General features: G+C 36.0%; 1 protein-coding gene across 4 annotated transcripts in view; it reads left to right on the top strand.

Annotated features, from left to right (window-relative positions):
• The first annotated feature begins 701 nt into the window (after positions 1-701).
• CDH12 (cadherin 12) overlaps positions 702-16522 on the top strand; it is a 591360-nt gene continuing 575539 nt past the window's right edge. For 2 of the 4 annotated variants that reach the window (XM_064443425.1, XM_064443423.1), the window contains exon 1: positions 702-1018. The gene's annotated coding sequence lies outside the window, so the exon portion shown is untranslated. Of the gene's footprint in view, positions 1019-2585; positions 2727-16522 lie in introns of all 4 variants that reach the window. The other 2 variants (XM_064443424.1, XM_064443426.1) reach the window with 2 other exon arrangements.

The following is a 16522-nucleotide window of genomic DNA, read 5'->3' as shown; positions in this document are numbered from 1 at the left end:
AATGTGTTATTTTACAGTAATCTATGTAGCATACCCTTTGTTTTTACGTTAGAAACATATTTTATAGCCGTTCTTACCAGTAAATAAATACCAAGAAACAAACAAAAGACAGTATATTTACTTTGAGGGTCTAAAAATAAAGTTATTCCTTCAAGTGTAAAGCACTCAACATCTGTGATGAAATGAAAAAGCCTTACGCATTAAATAAATTTCAGCACTAGACAAAAGAAAAACCTCTCTTCCCTAGGCACGTTATTGTGACTGTGTATGTCACAATTCAATTTCTTTTTTTCTTGTTTGATTGCAGTTCACACACGTTTTGTGGTCAGAAATGTAGGAAGGCTGTGGGGAAAAAAATGATGATATCTGGGTGATAGATTGCAATGCAGTTTCTTTGGGGATTTTTGTTTGGTTTTGTCATATGCTCTGCCTACTAGATTGTAAACAGATCATCCTCCCAGTCGGTTGATTGCAGTTTGAGATATTTTAGTTTTCTTACTGAACGTTACCCAGCTTTAAAGAGTCCAGGTGGGGATATTTTGATCAGTCAGAGCTTTTCTTAACACAAAAAGAAAACGAGAGGTTGTCTGGAGCTCCAAAAGTATAGGGTAGTTTTCAAGCAAGGGGTTAAAACTACTTTTCACAACTAATAATATTTCAAATGCACACTGTGTATTTTTGTGGGAGGGGGTTACAGAAAGGGAATCCTCAATACCAATTGGCTAGTCTCTATCAGCTGCAGTTGAGCTCAAGCTGCTGCTGAAGAGCAGTATTGATCTGAAGGGTAAATGTGTAGGGAACCACAGAGAAGGATTCAGTCGTTTCTGAGAAGGGAGCCAACCCCTTCCAGTAAGAAAGTGGTTTCTACCTGTCTTTCCTGCCTGTGAGACCCTTTGTGAATGAAGGGGAACACGGGAAAGGGCAGTTTGTTGCTACAGTGATTCAGAGAAAGAGGTATTGCTGCTGTGCATGCTGCTGCTGCTGATCTTGCTGGTGCTGCTGCAGCTTCATGTAGCAGGTAAGGCTGCTTTTTCTGGGGAGGGGGAGGAGAAGAAATTGGGATTGCATCGCGGTGGCTGGGGATGTGGCGTGGGGGCCCCCTGAATCACTGCACAAAAGGACGCTGGCTCCACGGAGGAGCTGCAGGGGCACACGCGAGAAATGTGGCCGTGTGGATTAGCAGGCTATTTCCTGCTCATCCCGGTTTGGAATCGTAAAACTTCAATAAGTTCTAAACAAAGTGTGCAAGTCCGCAGTGCCCAAAGCAAGAGGGGGCAGTGAAGGGAGAGGAGGGAGCTGCACGTTTCCCTTCCCGCTTTGCAGGCGTCCAGCCCTCCTCCGGGTCGGGCAGTGGCTTTGACATACAGAGGTATGGGTGCAACTAATTCGGTTGTGATGGGTACTGAGATCAGTGCTGATAAAAAGCAAAATACGTCGTGCCAAACTGGGGACTTGTTTCAGTTCACAGAGAAAAGAAGTAAGTGAGGGTGTAGAACTTGTGGGACTAAACATATATTTGCCATAATTCTATGTGGGTTTGGTTTTGTTTTGTGTGGTGGGTGTTTTTGTTTTTTTTTTTTTTAAAGCACTCAGTCTGGTCTGTGTGTGAGGGAAGGCAGGAATGGGGGGGCAGGGGGGAAGGACACGGACGGAATTTCTGCAGCATTGACCTTTAAAGTGATATGGTTCAATTAAAAGAAAGAAGGTAAGAAATGTGAATTCGACTTGAAGCAACTTTGAAAACACCTGAGCAGCCTCTTCTCTTAAAAAAAAAAAAAAAAAAAAGCACTGCAGAAATAATTTAATTGTGAGAAATAAAATTTAGCTATGATATCCGAGGTTTTCAAATGCAAGCCATATTATTGTAATGTTTCAAATTGATCTTCTACAAATTAGTCATGTGATGGGCAGTAGAACATACATAATCTTTATACAAACATTTTAGTGGTAAGTTTAGCCCTGAATTATAAATCATGCTGCAAGTGTGCCTATAATAGAGATGTGTGAAGGTACTTATCTTGATAAATATCTCATGGAATTTTTTAATGTGAATGGCTTTGTGGCTTTGATATTTCAATTCTTAATATTTAGTCTGTTTAAGAAGGATACCTGTTTCTTATATTTTAAATATTCCTTTCAAAGCATACTATGGTGGTGATGGACTTTGTGTTAATATCCGTGTGTACTGAGTGATGGTTGACAGTGGTTTTTTTCTGTATCTGCAAATATCTGTACAGAGCTAAATAGGAAGGGAGGCTATTTTATGGCTGGGTAGCATCAATGTACAGTTGAGGTTATTGGTAATTTTTTCCCTATTTCAAGTTCAAATATAAATCACAAAAAGCCTAACAATTCAGGAATACTAAGTAGGTCTTATGATAATGTACCTTTTGCTGTGCATGTGATGGCATTTCAGATACAAAATAAATGGGGATTAAAATGTTTCCATGAAACGATGCTTTTAAGAAATTCACAGATTGGTCAGGAGGTCTTTATTTCAGTCCTCTGAACATATTGTTAGACCTTTCATTGATCACAGCATGTTTTTAAGAGGTTTCAAGGCTTCTTACAAAATATTTCCCCAGATCTGAAAGCCAGATGGTTACATTGCAGAAGTCATAAGCAGTTAATTGCTGAATTGATTTGAGTGCTCCAGAACATATCAGCATGCAGACCGAAGGCTTCCATCTCGACTGATCAAACTAGTTACCTGATGTTGCTCTTTGGTGAGATTGGGGTCTCTGTTAGAGGTGGGAGGGAAAACAGATTCTCTTTTTGGGAAGGAAGAACAAAACACTTTAGTTTCAAAAGACTTCTTTATAAAGTAATTTATTTTTCTTTCTCATATCAATCCCATACATGACATTTTTCCTCATGTTTACTTTATTTGGATTAATTTGCTTCTCCCCCCACCCCCAACTGTTCTGAATGTTAGGTCTATGGATTTGTTCACCTACTGTGTTGAATCGTATACCAGATAGAGATAATATGATCTCCCAAAATTTCCTTTCTATTCACTGTATGTAGACAGAAATCCCTCAGAATGTTCAATACTTTGGAAGGTTTTTTTTTGTGTGTGGGTTTGGTTTTTTTTTTGTTTTTTTTTTTTTTTTTAATATAAAAGAAGAAATACTGTTTCAGTTGCAGTGACATACAATATAGCATAGATAACAGAATGGTAAATATAAATGTTATGGTTGTCTTGCTATATGCAGTTTCTCATTTTGTACCCATCAGTTGGAGTTTTGTTCTGACGAAAAAGATGACTAGTAATCACTAATCGGAAGGAAAGCAAATGCTTATTTTGCTTTCTTTCAACCTTAAATAACCCATTAGTTCGATAGTATTGCTTGAGATGATTAAAAAATTTTATAGGCTAGCAAATTTCTAAATTGCTTTTTCTTAAGTAATTTTTAGGCTGAAAGCTTTTTTAGTATTCAAATTATTTTAAATATTGTCCTGTTTAAGAACTTTTAGAAATCGTTGACACCTGAGTTATATGAAAATCACATATGTTTCGGTCTTTATTGCTTTTGCCTGAACACTGCTATCACACTTTCTTAAAGGTATGGTTATAAATGCTTTGTAAAAGGTTAAGAAGTTGTGTTTAAGTAAGTGTTTAAATGGTTATCACAGAATTAGAGAAGTGCGTAAATTACATGTAACTGCAAAGCATCATTATAAATTTTTAAAAATATGCTTATAATCATCCAGGGCTCAGGTAAACTGTCTCTAATTTGCTCATAGGATCTATAGTCCCATATTAACCTTTCTAAACTATTCAGACATGCACATGCAATATAAAATGTTACAGTAAAACAGAGAGGATAAAGTCAGGGTAAAAACTTGCACTGTCTTCATGTAATGAAGCACATAGGTAAGGGGGAGGGAACACAGACTTGTATCCGCTGTGCATACAGCCACAGAAGTACATGCAGCCATCTCATTGGTGGAGTGGGGCTTTTCTTACCATGCGCCCTACTATAAAATTGGTCCAACACTTAGTTTCCTATGCGTTAACTGACTCTTAAAATACGAAAACAAAGATTATGTGGAACATATTTAGGCATAACTGGTCATAAATATCAACATTCTTGAGGAGGTTATACACAAAGAATTTCTGCACATACGTTATTCTGAAGATGGCAGTGCCTGCCCAGGGGGACATCATACCTTTTGCTCTTGAATATATTACTTATGCTTATCTTTATGCTTTTAAAATCATAAGATAGTGCATGTGATCTTTACATCTCTATTCTTGTTTTCCAGATATATTATATGGAACTGTTACAACAAAAAAAACCCAGAATATGTTTTAAATTTGGATACATTTACTTTAAAAGCTGTATTTTGGTCATGCATTCTACTTCTGGTTCTAACAACATAGATCAATTTTTAGGTAACAATATTCAAAGCTTGATAAAAGTTTTGCCTCTATTGCTTATACTTTAATACTACACAACATAGTTAATGGCATAGATGTGAGTATAGTGTGAAATCATTTTGTCATGACAACTTGCATTTTGATTAAGTTACCACAGCTGTCCAACTCACAGTCATGAGGTTCTGAAAAATAATCACTTATATCTATTTTTACTATGCAACTCTGTTTTCTTCTTTTAGGAATACCAAACTCTTTTCTGGATAATTTTTGTAGTATTGACAAACAGCAATATATGTGTGTGTATTACTGAACTATAAACTATAAGTAAAAAAGCAAAAAGAAACTAATTGTTAAATAACTCCAGCAGAAGTGTCATCATCTTGTGAAAGTCTAGGAAGGAAACATGGCTGGTTAAATTGTAGTACAAGTACATAAAGAAAAAAATTTTCTACAAGGTCTAAATTGCATCATTTTAAACAATAAAATATATTTATATTTTTTCAGTACACTGCTGAGTAAAACAGCTACATTTTAATCTCATTTGCACATTGTCATTCACTTCTGACAGCTGATATATTTGAACCTGTAAATTAAAGAACATTAATAAAGCAAGGCAGGTGAGAAACAGAAGAAAAAATAATGCTGATTCCGTAGTGTCTTTAATTTTTCTTAATTTAACCAAGGCTTTTCTATTCATGTGTTAAGAGAAGAAACTGTAATACCTCTGCATTTATCTGCTCCACTTCAAATCATATATATTTACCTGCAGCATCAGTATATTGGTTGGTTTCCAGGCTATTCATTTGCAAAGCACTTTGATGGATCTGGAATGTGAAAATTGTTATATGAAGCCAAATACTATTCTGCTTTTAAATGACTCATAAAAATTCCTCTACTTAATGCGTTTGTGTGTATACACAAGTTTGGGATGTTTATACATACCCTTTAAACTGAGACATTTTTATGAGGCATTTTAAAAGGTGAACAGAATTTGAGTTTACATAGCACTTGTCGAGTTTAAGGTATCACAAAGAAATGAATTACGGTGCATGGTGGCAACAAAGCCTTAAATGCTGCTAAGAAGGGATGTTGTCTAAAATGTTATGTGTTATAACACTGTGTTATGAAAAATACCATGTGATTTTTGCTTTTTCTTAAGCAACTGACTGTTCACTAAAGGAACTGGAATACAATGTCTTGTATGAGAGATGGCCCCTCTTTTTTTTCCACTGTAGATTTCACTTTCCTGAAAGTCTTTAATGAGGAGGGAGGACTAGGCTCGGTTGTGGTACATTAATTTGTTTCAGTATATTCACTCCTACTGGCCTACAGTTAGGAGCTGTATGATATCTATAAGTGGTCATGTCATAGTAGTGGAAGTAATGTTGGGGAGTATTTTCACATGTCTTATTTTGTATTGTGATACTATCAGATTTCACAAAGTAAACCTGACAGTGTATTTCTTAAGGTACAAACTAGGGTAAAGGAGTACCAGTTCTGTCATCCCATGTAAATATAAGTTGCTGTTTAGAGACCTCAGTTTAAGAATGACAGTTAAGTCTGTCTCTGTTTAGGATGTGGCTTAAGAGTCTGACTAATATTAAAAGATGATTTTATGTACGCTGTCATGGTTTTAAGAAGCTCTCTGCTAGACAAAGTACTCTTTTTTACCTAGGATGTACTACAAGATGTCAATCATCTCTCATTACTGAGGACCCTACATTGGTATCGAATAAAACAGGGGTAAAACATACTGTCTTGGGCACTTTGTTTTATTGGGTCCTCTTTCCTAATTTAATTGTTCTTTATTGTTTCACCTTGACTGATTTGTTTTCTTTTATCCAGTGAAATTCATTCTGAGGGACTATAAAATAGCTGCTTTGCTAAACGCCAGAAAGATGTTGCATTTCCCCAGCAGATCGAGTGCACTTCATGTCACGGCTTGTTATAGCTATATGCTTTGAAATCTTGTAACCAATATTTTGCTTCATCTTTTGTGTTGCATTATGTTTCTTATCTGCTTTGTCTCAGTACATAGTTTCTTACTATCTACAGAAAAATTTAGCTATAAATTGAGTTTTGAGATACCTTGACCACACTCCTGCTGCACTTAATGTCTTTTAGTTCCCATTGTCACTTACCAAATGGCAGATTTTCTCCAAACATCTGTCCCCCAGTAGTAGAGTCAGAGGAGACAGACTATGCTATGCCTTCACCCACAGAAGCAGTCTCTTTTTCAGTTTTGTTTTGTACATTATGTCTTATAAAACACTGGAAACTTTGACAACAGCATGAAATACAATAGGACTTGTGTGGAATTGGAGATGCACCTTGAAAATTACTTCAGCTAAGGGAAAACACTTCAAAATAACAAAATGAACCTCACAGAGTGTGTTAATGATCTGATGGATTCAACTACATATTAAAAATAATGATTGTAGACAGGGAAATCGTAGTACTGAAATCTATTCTTGGTTTAAAATACTTTAGCTAGAAAAAGAGAAATTAAACCTAGCTAAAGTTAAATAAAACCTGCTTCAACTTTTCTGGCATTGATGGAAATAGCCCTGGTTCAGGTCTTTGTCAGAGAAAGCTGCATGATTCACTGAAGAGATAGCTCAATGAACAGGCGTGACAGGCTTGATTTATCAGCATGTTTCATGTTGTATTCCAGCAGTAATTATTTATTCCTGTAGAAACTGGCTTCAGTTTTGGTTGATCCTAGCCTCTTTGGGAGCACAGAGCAGGAATAAAGCTGGCTTAACCTTGGTTGGAGACTGACTCTGTCACAAAGATAGTACTGTTCTGTTATTGGCAAATAGCGGGCATTTGGCCAGGCAGAGAGTATGGTTAACATGTTGCTGCCCTGCTCATTGCATACCTGCTGGTAAAGCTCCTTTTGGGACCTGTGATTAGTATGACGTAGGGAAGCCATGAAATTGTGCTGTGGATCTCCTTGGAAATGGACCAACAGCCAGCAGAATGGCCTGGGTCTAACCCTCTTCTTTCAGGTGGCAGACTTTGTCAGAACAGACTCTCCTATGAAATTTTTGCTGACATCTGCACTTGGTTGGGCTGATATAGGCAAACGAGGAACTAATTAAACACTAATTAATAATAACACGTAAAGTTAATGGAGATTCACCTGAAGTATAAGGCATGGCCTTCAGTCATTGTGTCATACCAGTCTGCCACTTTTTTACCACCTGTCTTTCCCCTTTCTTAATCTATAAACTGTATTTTAGGTCAAAGATTTGACCTTACCATCATGTATTTTCTCTCTCTAACCACTCATAAATATGAGGTAACCTACTTCAGGCCTAAAGCTGTGCTTTTGGCCCACTGTTGGAAGAATTTTCACACACAATCATACAGATGAATGAGAAAGCAAGTCTGTGAGCATGTCTAAAGAACACCACTGTATGACTCAAAAGCACAGGATGTTTTAAGTATTTATTTTAATATGTATGTTCATGGAAAGGGATATCTCACTCCAGTGCATATGACCTACAATAGCCACCTAAACTAAGCAGGAAGAAATTGGTAGGAGAGTGCCTATATTTTTCCAACAGCTGTTTCTGGAAAGTGTGTCAAGTGTTTTTTCTGTGCTAAAAGTCACTTTTGGCCACATACCGCTTAATAAGAATGCATTTTACTGTGTGATGCTTGAAAAGTCTTTCAGATTGTGTCTTTGTGTCTTGAAACCTAGGTTTTACCTATTGAACTAGTTGAACTCTGCTAACACATGAAAACTGGGTATTCTCACCAGCCACAAAGATGGCCAAAGGCTGTTCTTGACTGCACAACAACAAAAAAACTCAACAAAATTTTGCTAATGTTGGCTTCTGAGAACTCATCCAGATAGTCCAGGAGACAAGAATGAACTTTTCAGGTTAACGTAACTATTATTTCTACGCTGAGTAACTCGAAGAACAAAGTTATCAGTGTCTTTTGCTTGGCTGTGACAGAGAAGGTGACCAAAGAATAGATTACAGCTTTCTTGTCCTGTATGTCTAAGTTTTGTCATAAACAGGTGTGTGGATTTCATATGTTCTTCTCTAATTTATCAGTTGCCCCCTTACAGGGACAAAATGCATTTTTATTCAATTACTAGATCAAATCAATGGCCTGCACACAATCCGAACTGTTTAAGGGTAAATAACTTGTACCTATAAAAGTTGTATGCTATTTATATTTTATAGAAAATCATATTAGCTCATCAGGTAGGTTCTAGATATGTAAGTGTAAAACAGACTTCAATTTTAGAAAAGCACCTGATACAGTAGCTAACAGTAGCGTCTAACATTCAGCAAAGGCTGTATGTGGTTCATGGGGACTTCGTTATTATGCACACGAAAGGTATTTCATTGGATTTTGTTCCCAAGGCTGTAGAGTGAACTGAGCTGCTTAAACATGAATATGAATGTGCTTCTTGAAGCTGTGACTGGAGAAAAAGAATTGACTACCCTTATACTCAGGCTCTTGTCAGTAAAAACAGTATACTCTAGTGAATTTCAGTCCACCAGGAAAAAGTCTCAGTGTGTCTTGAGGAAGTATGAAGGAGGTGAGTATATGATTTGAGTATATCACAAGTGAAGTATGCCCCAACAAAGAACTTAGCAAACCAACATGTATAGTAATATTTAGTGACTTATTTGGGTACACCTTTAGAAATGTAAGCAAAGTTATTCTACGTGGATGCCGTGGAATGAATAAAAAGTGCAAGACCTTAAAGTACCTTAAGTATACTCAGAACAGCTATATAAGAGTCACATAGGAAGTAATCATAGACAGTTTTTTAATGTTTCAAGGGTCAAGGTGGAGGAAGTGGAAGGAAATCATCTATCCTTCCTAGAAGCAAATAAAAATAGTTTCAGGTGTTAGGATCACCACTTTCTCTATTATTTAGCAAGTTCTGCTGCATATGCTCCTCCCAGATTACTCATGCAGTTCCTGGAGAAGATATCTTCCTCTGAACTGCTAAGCCTATTACTGATTTTGTCAGGCAAAGCTGGTTTGCTAGCATATAAAGATTTGCTTAATAGACCCATTTATTTACTCCCCTTTTTGCAAAGAATTACTATAAGCTTTATATCTGTAACGATAACAAGAAAACATTTTTTTCTGGCAAAGAAATAAATAATTCTTGATATAAACTTTATTTCAGAAAAATCTAGGAGAAAAAGAATTCCTTCATTTATGATTCAGCAGTCTCAAAGGATGGTGTCCATAATTCCTTGTTGCATGCACAATTAAATAAAGCTGCCAGGATGCAGTAAAAGGGTGGGGGGGAATCTTTGAAAGGTTTGTCTTAACTGGTTCTGAAGCTTAGTCCTGTTATCTAAACTGAACAGTGAAGAACTGGTATTAATACCTGGACTTATGCCTATGCAATATCCAGAGTTCCTAAAGTAGCAATTAAAAGGCTTAATGCTGAAAACCTCCTAAGCAGAATTCTGAAGCTCTTTACTGAAGGGCAATATTTCTCACGTAGTGTCGATTCATATTAACTGGAACAGCATTGATTTTCACACAGTCCCAAAGTCTTACCTCCCTGAGCTTTAAAAGTTTCTGAGGAATAAAACATTTTGAAATTAGTGATTATTTTTCTCCTTCTTGAAGACAAAACTTAAATTGAGATGCGTATAAAAATACCTTTCTATATATGTGTAAATAAGTATGTTTCAGTGGAATGTTCTAAAATTATTCTTGTCTAAATCTTAGGTTTTCCCTCTCTCCTACCTACCCTTTAAGAGCATAGTTACAATCTCAGTTATACTCAGGCTGTATCTTCTAATAGAATATAAGTCCTTGGAGCATTAACAAATCTCTCAGCTTTTAAATAGACTGTGACCTATTCATTTACAGGGCTACTTCAATAAAGCAATAGCTCACTTAGGTTAATGATGGATCATGGTGTGATTCGATTTGCAGAGTGCAGACTTGCCCATTATCCCCTAATGTTTGTATGGGTCATGTTATCACATCCAAATAATGATACATGCCACCCCTTGTTCCTGGAGATATCGCAGTGATTACAGGAAAGCTCGGCGTGCTAGTACACAAACCCTTTAGGGTTCTGTTGGCCGCTGTTGAATTAGTATTTTTGGCTGGAGTATGATAAAGCAGGAAAGGCTTAGGTTTCTCTGTGACTGTGACACCTTCCCCTTGTGATTCAATTGGCCATCTGGCTGAGCAGACGGGCTGGACATTAGCAGAAATCAGATCTGCCTCTCTGTCTTTTGCTACTTGCTTTTTTCTTTTCTTGGTGAGGAAAGTTAGCTGACCCTGACCTGCTGTGAGAGATAATTTGCAAGTCGAGTGCCTTGTGGTCTTTTTTTTTTTTTTTTTTTTTTTTTTTCTCTCAGCTTGAGTATCTAACATGAAGATGGAGCAATTTCCAACAGGAAGAAAACATATCAATACTTTTGTACTGAATGTAGATATCACACAGGAGAGACTTGGGCTGGTAGCCACATTGAGAAGGGAAAAAAAGGATATGTTTTCTGGTTGTGATACACTGCAAGTACCAACATAATAATTTCTTTTCCACTGCTGTCACACTGTCATTTACTCTGAAGGATTGTCCTCACTTAGGCACAGCAATTCAAAACAGCCTAAGTGATAGGATAAGAAGTGAAATCTTGAATGTGTTTTGTAAATGTTCATAAAATGCTCTTAAGGTTTAATTTTACTTCCCATTTTTGGGGATGATATGGGTTTTCTTGCCTATCACTCCATTTATACTCAGCGACCATCAGGCTGCTCACTGGTCCAGCTGCTGACAAACACTGAATCTTGTTAAATGCTTCCAATAAAACTGTCATAAACCACACTAGCACTAAACCTTCCTAAATCTACACCAGTGCTAATTAATATATACTTCAGCTAAAACATGAATGGGCAGAGGAATAATTTCCTTATATTTTTTAACACAAAATAGAAATAAGGAAATAGAAAAAATGAACTTTCTTTGCTACCAACTGCACATGCAACCTAGGTAAAGAAGAAACTGCTGTAAGAAATAATGCTGATCTTCAAGTGAATAATTTTTGTTATAGCTGAATTTAAATATTCTCCAACAGCTTCTGTCACTAGGAAGAGAGGATAGTTGTACATTGTTCAAGAATATTTTTTTAAGGAAAGTCACTGGTGGTGAAAAATCTAAATGGAAAGCACCTGTTCACATTGTTTTTCCCACTTTCTTTGCTGCTAGACAATGACAAATACAACCACAGTCAACATTGTCAAGTGTCAATGAAATATTTTAAAATATGCTGGTTTTAACCCTTTCAACCATTTTTCTCACCCACCTACGCATAAAAGCTATATTTCCCAAAAAGTTCTAATACTAGAGGGGGTTGGTTGCTTAAATCAGAGTTTAGAAATAGAATTCTATGTGATTAAAATAATATTGTTGTGCTGACCTGCTGGGCATGGAAAGGGGAAAAGATGGGCACTTGCAATAAATGAGTAAAGCCATTTCATTACCGTACAATAGATTTGGCTTTTATTATATAACATTTTTATTCTGCTCTAAAAGCATTATATGAGGACCTCCCCAGAAATAGTGCCAAAGATCTCAAAACCGTAAGCAGATTTCAAACCCAAATTAGATTTCCCAGCTGCTTAGTGGTATATGCTCACAGTGAAATAGTGAAAAATGGCTTTTGAAATGTTTACTACATTAAAACTCTGAAAAATTTTACATATTTTAATTTGCTGAGAGTTGCAGCAAATTTAGGACTCAGAAGTCCCTTGTGATAGTTGCCTGAAGCATCAATAGAAAGAGGTTTTCTATTTTACCTCCCCTTGCATCAACAGTATAATGATTTTTGAGGATCAATATTATATTCTTGTGTTTGGAAGCTTAAAGTCACGCAATCTTATTTCTCTCAAGTGTTTTTCTTCCTTATCATATAGGGTTTACTGAAATTTGAAAGGATATGCAGACTCACCATTTCCAAAGACCAAAATCCAATGTCTTTCTCCTTCCTTCCCAGCACCCAATTGCAGTGATAAATATATAAAAAATTTCATTTTTTAAATCATATCTAATAAGCTTTCAGAATCAGTTCAAATTCTGAATACAATGACCCTTCTTTCAAACTCTGCAGACTAATACGAGGAAACATGTGAACTATGGGCATTTTTTGCAAGCAAAGATTGTCATTCAAACCATAAGCATAGGTGTAACTATTACCTGGTAATTTTACAGCAGAGTAATTTTTGTAATGAAACATAAAGGCTTAACATTTCAAGATTTGAAAGATTGTGTTAATGCTGATAATTGTACATTAAGTTGTCTGCCAGGTATAATGCAAAAATATGTATCTTTATCTTCAATATGTAAATACTAAGTGGCATATCTGTATCACTATGTCCTTATTTTCTTTGCATTGAAAAAGTGCAGTGAAAAGGATGGCCTGAAAGAAATAGTTGGTTCTATTGTTATTTTTCATATAGTCTAGTGGAATCCACCCCTAGAAAGAAGAAATTGTGAATGTCACTGTGACAAAATATCTACATAGGAATTTGTGAACTTATTTATTTGCTATGTGAAAATATGTGGTGAGAATATGTACTTAAGTCATTATTATTTTTATCATCATTGAGAGGATAGTGTTAGGGTTCTTGTTCATGTCTTGATATTTTAAATGGAAAAAGAAGATCCTCAGAGGAGTTTAGGGCCATAACTCCCTTCTTTTGCATTCAAATTCTCAAGGAGGAGCTAAGTGCTCAGATTTCCTTGAGGAGTTAAGTTAAACCCTTATATAGAGACTGAACCTAGATGAGAAGCAATGCAAAGCAAGAAATGATGCTTTTTATGTAAAGTGCAAAGCTTTTTCTTTGGAAACTATCAAATATCTTTTGCCTATGTCTTACTTAAATACCTGCAGACATGTAAACCTACCTCTGTCGCAAGTGTTAAGAAACTTATTAGATCTACTGTCAGAAAGAACACCTGACAGAAAAAAAAAAGAAAAAAAAACCAACAAACACAAACCTCTTCCTCTCAGCTTCTCCTGGAGTTTTCTTTATATCACATAGTTTTTCCTCTATGAAGAAAAGACTTCGATCTTTGTGAACTTAGTTTAGAATTATAACATGGAGCTTTCTTAATTTCAGATTACAAGGACAACGCTTATTTCTGCCTCAGATATAATTTCACAATTCCAAGAAAATCTGAGTAACATTGTGTCTTTGCAATGGAATGGGCAAGAGAGAAAATATTGGCCTTATTTCAGTAACAGTAGTGGTTTTAATGCTGTCACTCTATCATTTCACTTCAACTTATTTATTTATGTATATGGGAGGCTAGTCAGCAGCTATTGCTGCAGGTAATATAAATTAATTTATGTGGATCAGCTTATTTTTGACACTGGGCAGCTAGTCCTGATACCCGGTGCATCCATGATGTACGTGATAATTTCTACATTTCAAATTTTTATTGTTGTTATTTATCCCCCGTTAAAGTTAAGTCATTCAACTGCAGCAATAACTATTGGCACAATGAGATACTTATTTAAAAAATGAAATCGTAAAAGCAGGAAGTTTGAATGTTACCCAATAACACTAAGTAAATATACAGATGTGATTGTCCACCTTTCATAGATGGGGAACTGAAAAGAGAGGTGCTGTGAATTACTGAGAATAAGTCAGTTTTGTCAGCTTCAGGATAAGCTGTAGAAGCCCAGGCCAAAACCTTCCTGATGGAAATATTTTTCTAGTGAGAATTTGATTTTCAGCTGAAGAAAACATTTTGCAACAGAATTTGCTTTCATGAAAGAAAAATTAAAATAAATAAATAGCAGAAACAAAATATTTCCTAGACAAATGCATGAAAACAGAAAGCATTTAAGTCAGAAAGATTGCATGATGTTGAAGGTGGTGTTGTTGCCTCATGCGCTTCTCACTGAAAGACAGAAACACTTTGCATTTCCCCACACATAACGCTCATGGCCTTGACAGTCTTATTCAGCAAGGAAAGTGTTGGCCTGTGTAATAGCATGGGGAATACAGCAAATAGGAGCGGATAGAAGTCCAATTAAAACAATCTTGAACTCTCCCTACTATACGACACAAAGGCAATATTCCAACTGAGAATTTTGGCTAAAATTGTATTTTGTATTTTGGCCCTTTTTTCTCTGAAAAGCTGAAATTTGATTTCAAAAGCAAATCCCTGTATTTTGAACATTCCTAAACTGCCTTGTTTACTACTTCGTAACTCCACATTTTTTGGATAAGAGTTAAGCCCCCAAAGTATGTTTTATCTGTTGCTTGTGAACTTAATAATGTGGAAAGCTGTGTTTATCCATCTTCTTTATAGAGGTTTTCACCTCTAATTTATTAAGCACTCAATTTATTCTATCACTTCTTCACTCCAGATCAAGACTTACAGAAGGACAAATGATACCACTGACTAAATTGTAGAAGTTTAAGAGCTTGGGAGAATTATTAGGTCTTAGTTGTTGTCTGACAACCTAAATAATTACCTTAACATCAAGCTCTGACCCTCTTCTACACTTAGTGGAAACACTGCACACTGTTCTGGCATTCTTTTAACAGTTACGGCTGACTATTTTCCATCTTTCCTTGAGGACATTTATCAGATAGATAGCTTAATGTTGGTACCTTATGATTTCTTGACAGCTGGCCATAAAACCTGATAAATGTTCCTGCCAACAAAGCAACATGTGGGTTCCAAAAAAAGTTTGCAAATTCTAACAATGTAGATTATTTGATTGATGTGCAGTATGCAATTTAATTACAAAAATAAATGAGAAAGAGGAAATTTGTCACTTCCCCATTCATTATTCCTTAATTAGACTACAACTAATCAGGGTTTCTGATTGGCTAAAATAACCTCGGATATAATTTACTACACTGTCATTACAGTTGGATAAAAAGGACAGCATGAATTATCTCTCACTGCCAAAACAGCACAAAAGAACAAGGAAACAAGATGAACCTTAAAATATTGTAAACGTTGCCTGTCTGCAATCTGTCAGATTAGTAATGTATTACAGTAAATTAAATGCTTCTCTTGTGAAATGACAGTGTACATTTTTTCCAATATGCAATATTTATATATATTCTATTTCTGAGTACCAGAGTAGATCAATACTCCACCTGAGACCAGCATTTATTTTGGTTTTGGCTTGTGTAAATGCATTCTGTGTACTTTGCTTAACATCAAAACATGTCAAATGGGCCAAATGGACGGAGATAATAACACAGCTCTGAGCTTGTTATAGCTTCGTTGCCGAGTCTAAACATGGAGTATAAAATTTAATTTAGGTGGGTTTTTATTTTCTAAGTCAATTATATTTTACCAGTCTGGTTATTCTGTGATGTCTGTTGTGTGTTTCTACTACCTGCATTGCTGGTCTATGCTTTAATGCTTGTATATTAGGGGAAGAAGACAGGACAGAGAAAGTAAGCTTTCCTGATTATGTACTTGTACATACTGTTTTCTTGCAAGGGTGACATCAAGTTTATGTACATCCCCATGATACATTCATGCACATATGAAGAGTGTATTTATTTGTTTATGGGAATCTGATAACTGTGCAGGCAAATAGAACAGGTGACGTGGTGCAGGGGCTAGAAAAGTCTGATTACTCAAAGTTAGTTCTTCTTCTGAGGTACTGTCACTGCTTCAAGATGTTTTGTATGCCCAGGGTGGAGGAAAAGAGAGATAGTAAGAAAGATGTCAAAGCAGAAGCTAGCACAGTGGTTAAGGAATACTTTTGGGATGTGAGAAAATAAAGTTTAAACCCCTATTTTCCTTGGCTTCAACCCAGTTCTCATTTTAAGTAACTAACTTCATCTTCATACTATTATAGCCTGAGTCTCTCCAAGGAAGTTATTTAAATTTTTATATAAAAAAAATAAGAGATCATTGGCAAAGACAGGAATTCTAAATGACTCCATAGCACAGTGGGCGGAATACTTATCCACACTTTCAGAGGCAGGTTGGGTTTCTCTTCTGAATTGGGCCAAGCAGGGACTTTAAGCCTTGGTCTCTCTAAATCTCAGATGAGTTACCCTCTGCAATATTAGCTGGTCTAAAATTTATCTTCAGACTTTCACAGATGATTCAATATTGTCTGTGAGGAGTGTGAACACTTGAAG

This window comes from Phalacrocorax carbo, chromosome 2 (genome assembly GCF_963921805.1).
Source record: "Phalacrocorax carbo chromosome 2, bPhaCar2.1, whole genome shotgun sequence".
Classification (NCBI taxonomy): domain Eukaryota; kingdom Metazoa; phylum Chordata; class Aves; order Suliformes; family Phalacrocoracidae; genus Phalacrocorax; species Phalacrocorax carbo.
This window is presented reverse-complemented; position numbering and strand designations above follow the sequence as displayed.